Source organism: Pongo abelii, chromosome 6 (genome assembly GCF_028885655.2).
Source record: "Pongo abelii isolate AG06213 chromosome 6, NHGRI_mPonAbe1-v2.0_pri, whole genome shotgun sequence".
Lineage (NCBI taxonomy): Eukaryota > Metazoa > Chordata > Mammalia > Primates > Hominidae > Pongo > Pongo abelii.
In genome coordinates this window covers 148,447,378-148,454,421 of record NC_071991.2, presented here as the reverse complement: position 1 = coordinate 148,454,421, position 7,044 = coordinate 148,447,378, and positions in this window count along the sequence as shown.

Here is a 7,044-nt window from a genome sequence, read left to right as displayed (position 1 = left end):
CTTGAGTCTGACATTAGGGTATCCCTTCCCCTCCCAGCCCCAATTTCCTGGAACCCCCACACCCCCATGACTCAAGTGGGGGACACAAAAGAGCAGGAAGCTGCCTTCCAGGGCCTCCACCCCCACCCTGTCATTCAGTGACGCACGCTTCCCGGGGCCGCAAATCAGCAGAGAGACTAGGGCTGAGGCAGGGTCAGCCGGACAGGGAAGAGCTTGATGCCCTGGCGGGAGCATGGGGGGCCAGGGAGACTACAGTTCCCAGAATGCAGGAGGGGCGCACCAGCACTCTCCAGGCACTTCAGGCCAGAGTGCATGCTGGGGTTTGTAGTTCTGTGCCATCTGAGAGGCTGGAGAAAGGCCACTAGCTGGGCATCTGGTCCACAGGGGTCGAAGCCTCGTGATTTCGAGACCTCAGAGACTGACAGAAAGTTCAAGAAAGAAACAGAAGCTGAGAGACTGGGAGAGGCAGAGACTAGGAGCAGCAGACAGACAGACAAACAAACAAGAGGATTTGTGTTGGCCAGACTCCTCTGAAAAGCCGTGGAGGATAAGGTTGGGGTGGGCCTGGGTGGTGGGCAGGCAGGCGGAAGGAACGGGCTGTGCTCGGAGCTTTGGGGTCACACCAAGAAGGTGGGGTCTGCCAGTTTTGGAGGGTGGAGGGTGAAGGGACCTCATAAGCTGCTGCTGGACACTAGTGTGCCCTGCTGCCCCTGTCTCAGGAGGAGGGAGATGGAAGGGCGGCGTTCAGCCTGGGCTTTGTCCCATGGCCCCAAGCCTGAGGCCCCACCCCACCCCACCACCTCGCCTTCCCAGTGAGGCAGGGGATGGGATCCAGCCCCTACTTTTCAGGCATCTTCCATCATGCTGGAGGAGACAACAGATCCCAAGTCTGGCTTCCATATTCAGCCACCACTTGAAATGTGCATGACCAAGGATGACTCATTTTCCTAGGTCCCAGTTAATGGAGCTGTGACTGGCATCCTCAGGATCAAGGTGACAGGCAGCATCAGATGCTGACATCCTTCTGTCTTTTTTTTTTTTTAGACAGAGTCTTGCTCTGTCACCCGGGCTGGAGTGCAGTGGTGTGATCTTGGTTCATTGCAACCTCTGCCTCCCGGAGTGATTCTCATGCCTCAGCCTCCCGAGGATGACAGGCACCCACCACCACCACGCCTGGCTAATTTTTTTTTTTTTTTTTTGAGATGGAATCTTGCTTTTGTCATCCGGGCTGGAATGCAATGGCGCTATTTCAGCTCACTGCAACCTCCACCTTCTGGGTTCAAGCGATTCTCCTGACTCAGCCTCCTGAGTAGCTGAGATTACAGGCACCCACCACCACGCCTGGCTAATTTTTATAATTTTAGTGGAGACAGGGTTTTACCATGTTGGCCAGGCTGGTCTCGAACTCCTGACCTCAGGTGATCCACCTGCCTCGACCTCCCAATGGGCTGGGATTCCAGGTGTGAGCCACCATGGATGGCCATTGTCTTCTTGCCTGCACCACTGACTGTGGCCTGTCCCTGTGGCCTCCTGACCCCTCCCAGGCCTTCCAGTCCCATCTGGGCTCCACACTCTGCTAGATTCTTCTGGGAAGCAGGGCTTACCTTACACTTTGGCACTACCCAAAACCCTCAGCCAAGGCCAAAGCCACTCCAGCACATTGGCCTGGGCCTCATTTTCCTCGGTGCACTGCTTGAATCCTCTGTTCTAGACAAATGGGCTTTCTCGTGTCTCCTTAATGGTCCTGTGCTTCCCTGCCCCTGGGCCGCTGTTGTGCTGTTCCCTCCACCTCTCCCTTTCCCCTTTGACAAATGAAAATCTTTCTCTTGGAGCGCCTCTGCCCGGGCGGCCCCGTCTGGGAAGCGAGGAGCGCTTCTGCCCGGCCGCCCTGTCTGGGAGGTGAGGAGCACCTCTGCCCGGCCGCCCTGTCTGGGAGGTGTACCCAACAGCTCCGAAGAGACAGCGACCATTGGGAGCGGGCCATGAGGACGATGGCGGTTTTGTTGAAGAGAAGGGGGGGAAGTGTGGGGAAAGGAAGGAGAGATCAGATTGTTGCTGTGTCTGTGTAGAAAGAGGTGGGCATAGGAGACTCCATTTTGTTCTGACTAGGAGAAATTCTTCTGCCTTGGGATGCTGTTGATCTATGGCCTTTCCCCCAGCCCCATGCTCTCTGAAACATATGCTGTGTCAACTCAGGGTTAAATGGATTAAGGGCGATGCAAGATGTGCTTTGTTAAACAGATGCTTGAAGGCAGCATGCTCTTTAAGAGTCATCACCACTCCCTAATCTCAAGTACCCAGGGGCAGAAACACTGCAGAAGGCCGCAGGGTCCTCTGCCTAGGAAAACCAGAGACCTTTGTTCATGTGTTTATCTCCTGACCTTCTCTCCACTATTATCCTATGACCCTCCCATATCCCCCTCTCCGAGAAACACCCAAGAATGATCAATAAATACTTCATAATTAAAAAAAAAAAAAAAAAAAAAAAAAAAAAAAAAAAAAGAAAATCTTTCTCTTCCTTAAGGCCCAGCCCGGGCAGCTCTGGAGGTGCACCACCCAGGCCTCCCTCCTAGAGAGCAGGTACCTGCTGCAGAAGGTGCTGGTGGCTGACAGCTTCCAGACGCCAGCCTTCAGTCCAAGGCCATGTGCTTCCCTGGAGGCTTGTGTAGGATATAATAAATTCCTCTTCTAAGGTTTTAGCCTGTAAACTAATTACAATGAGTTCTGAGATCCTCTCCAAAGAACCAATGCATCAGTATGTTCAGCTTTGTTCTTCATTTTAAAGTTTAACTTCCATGTTCTCTTCGTCTCCTTGCCCCTAGTTTCAGTAAACAACCCCCTCCTAGCTTCTATCACCTGCTCCAACCTGAGTCACCACTGGTCACCTGCTCTGACCTGAGTCATCCTGAGTCACCTGTTCTGTAACCGTCCTTCCTGCCAAACTACTTACCCTGCCAATCCGGCTCGTACCCCTGCTCTCTTTAAAATAACCAATCACAATTAGCTTAGACTGTGTGGTCCAACCCTAGCCAATAGGGGAATGACACAGCTGTAGGGGCTACCTGCCTTAGGGATAAAAGCCCCTTCCCTGCCCTTGTTCAGGTGTGCTCGCGCCATTGCTCCATCTGTGAGATGCACCCTTCTATAGAAGTAAAATTGCCTTGCTGAGAAAATGTATATCTGAGTGCTATTTCTTTTGTGGCACCAAAAATTTATTTCTAACACTTAGACAGTAACTGAGCCCCGGGGCGTCTGTGGGCTTACCATCCCCTGCTGGGCTGATGTGAGGCCCTTCTTCTTCTTCCCTCCTCTGCAGGTGTGAGCCCGGCATTGTGGGCCTGATCCTTCCCCTGCCTGATCCACTCCTGCCCCCGGTCCCTGTTATCTTTCTCAGGCATTGTCCCCAGTATTCCTCTTATGCTTTCAACTCCTGGGACTCTGCTTCCTGAAGGACCCAACCAACACAGTTGCAGGATGACTCCTCTGTGAGATCTTCCTTACGTCCCCTTCTCCATGCTCCCTGGGTGGCTATCACCCTGTCCCCAAGGCCCTGGGGACAGCTCTTTCTCTGGGCCCTCCTGGTTGTGGTTTTTGGGCAGCTTGCTCTGTGAGTGTGGGTTCTCACTTAAATGAACCTGTGTGCTCTGGAAGACACAGGCCAGTTCCTCTCTGTGGGGATCCTCCGCTGGGTTGAGCTCCTGCACTGAGTGGGATTGCTTCATACATTGGCTTGTTTTGTTGCAAATGTGTGCAGCCGCCTGGGGACTGGAAGGTGTGTTCTGGAGGCAACGGAGAGGGGCCACTGAGAAGGGAATTGGCTGAGGCTAGATGGGTCTGGGTGGGCAGAAAGAAGTCAATCTAGGTGAAGGGGAGGGGTCCAAGAAGAAGCACTTTGTGGCCACAGGGAGGATGGGTTACAGTTCAGTACAGCCAGCACTGAAGGCTGAGGGTCACAGGGAGGATGGGGTCCAGTTCAGTACAGTCAGCGCTGAAAACTGAGGGTCAGAGTAGGCCTGGATTGGGTTTGAATTGGGGCAGAGGATGCCGTGGCAGGGTCTTAAGAAAAGGAGGAACAAAAAAGTCAAATAGACAGAAAAAGTCAGAGGTGAATGCTCTCTGGACGGGGGATTCCCTGCTTCCCCTTTCTTGGGCCGTGGCCAGTGTTGTCCTGAGTGTCCTGCCTTCCATCAGGGTGTTCTGATGAGAACAGTTGATTCCCCCGCCTGTCGGAGGAGGCCTGCCCTCCCCAGGGCTCTGCCTGGTGCTGGCCTGCTCTGTGCCTGCAGCCCTGCCAAGAATGATGCCCATGCGTCTTAGTGGCTGACTGCTCATATTGGTAACCATGTTTTAAAGAGGACTTTCTGAAAAAACAGTTTTCAAGGTTGGAGATTTGGTGTTCGGCTAAAAGAATTTCCGTCTTCAATCATGAGATCTGAAGCTGAATGGGCTTTGGAGATGATCTGGTTGGGAACTGAGCCCCCTTGTCCCTGACAGTGGCTGTGTTCCCGCCTCGGGGAGGGCCAGCCCAGACCCCAGGGGTAAGGTGACAGCCTTCTGTGGGTGAGTAGGGATCCCTCCCTGGGGAGGGCTGTGCCCTGTGCCCCCTGCCCCCTCCATAATGCCAAAGAGGCGGCAAATCTTGCCCCTGCCTTCCCTCTCAGACCAGAGTGCTGTGCAGGGCTGGGCGGGGGACGCCTTGACCTTGGAGGGCTGTGCTGGGAAGGGAAGGCCTTGGGCCTGGGGTGTGTGCGTGGGGGCCTGGGTGGTGAGGGCAGGGGTGACTGAGCGGAAGTCCCTGACTCTTTATAGCCCAGCCCGGGGCTGTTCAGTGTGAGCTGGAAGTACCCCACCCTTGCACTATGAGCAGCTTCCTTCCTGCCTGCTGGCAAGGACGGGTGGGGAGCGGGGAAAGGAGGGAAGGGAGGCGGGAGCAGCGGGAGAGGGGTGGGGAGCAGCTGCCGCCAGGCCTCCCCCTCCCGAGGATGTAACTCATGCTGAGTGCTGGGGGGCGGAGAGATTTGCTCAGCTTCCAGATTGCAGAATTGGTGCTGAGCATTTGGTGAGGGCGTTGGGGCGGGTTCTGGGATGCTGAGGGTTCCGGGCTGTGGACGCGGTTGCCAGTCTGAAGGGGCTCCTGTGTTGATCCTGGGCGCCCCCTGGCAGCCCCAGCCCTTCTTGAGACAGCCACATGAGGGCAGCAGAGAGCTAAGGAGGAGTGATTCCAGCACAGTCGTGGGATCAGACACCACGAAGGGAGGGGGAGACCCAGGGGATGGGAAAGGAGCCAACGGCATCGGATGGTGGGTTTACACCAGCCATCTGGGATCCCAAGGTGGCTCATTTGGGCCCACCCCCAGAGGAGCAGATTGGGACAAATCTGCGCCTCCCTGCTTCCTGCACAGACCACATGGGGTGTGTCAAACTGAAGGCTCAGGAGGTAACTTCACATACACACATACACGCACACACATACATCCATGCATGCATGCACACTTTCTTACACATATATCCATGCATGCATGCACACACATACACATATATATATACATACATGCATGCATGCACACTCATGCACACACACATACATCCATGCATACTCTCTTACACACACAAACGTTTCGGGGAACGTTTGATTTCCCCACAAATTCATAAGTTGAGATCCTAGCCCCCAAGGTGATGGTATTAGGAGGCGGGTGTTTGGGAGGTGTTGAGGTTGTGAGGGAGGAACCTTTCTGAATAGGATGCGTGCCCTTAAGAAAAAAACCCCAGAGAGATCCCTCACCTTTCCATCATGTGAGGACACAGTGAGAAGGCGCTGTCTATGAACCGTGGGTTCTCACCAGACATGGAATCTGCCAGCGCCTTGATCTTAGACTGCAGCGTCCAGAACTGTGAGAAATAAATTTGTGTTGTCTTTAGGCCACCCGGTCCATGGTGTTTTCTTACAGCAGCCTGAACAAACTGACACACACACACACACATCCATGCATGCGTGCTCTCTCTCTCTCTCTCTCACACACACACACACACACTCTCAGGGCAGTGGTGTGGAAGGAAGAATCTAAACCTGAAGGTTGATCTAGGCCTGGAGATTCTTGCATTTCCCTTGGGAAGGTGGAAGTTGGTCCAGACTTCCAGGAGCCCCCAGAGGCTGGCAGACCCCTGCCACTGCCAGGGTAAGGTCTCGGGTTTCCAGGTCACTCAGTCTGTCAGCCAGGAGGCAGAAGCATCTCTGGAAGAGGTTCACCAGGCTCTGCCCCAGGGAGCCCACCTGAGGGTGGGGCGGCATCTCCCTGTGCCCCCTCCCTGCTCCCCACCTGGGGAGCTCCCCCTCTCACAGTTTTGTAGTTGCCCGTGGGTTGTGCATCCTGGGCTCCCTCACTGACCAGCCTCCTCATCTGGTCCCTGCCCCTCCAAAGCTAATTTGGGCCAAGAGCATCTGTGTAGATATGAAGGCTTTCCCACCCGTGGGAACTTGAAATTTCCCCCGCCTTTTTTTTTTTTTTTTTTTTTTGAGATGGAGACTTGCTTTGTCGCCCAGGCTGGAGTGCAGTGGTGCGATCTCAGCTCACTGCAAGCTCTGCCTCCAGGGTTCACGTCATTCTCCTGCCTCGGCCTCCTGAGTAGCTGGGACTACAGGTGCCTGCCACCACGCCCAGCTAATTTTTTGTATTTTTAGTAGAGACGGGGTTTCACTGTGTTAGCCAGGATGGTCTCGATTTCCTGACCTCATGATCCGCCGGCCTCGGCCTCCCAAAGTGCTGGGATTACAGGCGTAAGCCACAGCACCTGGCCGAAATTGTCCTTTATTCCGGGGATCCAGAGTGAGAACGAGGGGGTTTCAGGGGCAGGCTGAGGCCTCCTGAATGCTCACCATAGGTGCCCTGTCTTGGGCTCTGAAGGCCCTACATACAAAGTCATCCTATCTGCTGAGGCACAGATATAAGGTTACCTCGGACTTGAGACGGATGGTTGTCAGGGATCCATCTGACAGGCCCTGCCCCCTTCCTGCCTCCTCCTGTCTCCCTCTCCTGCCACCCTCAG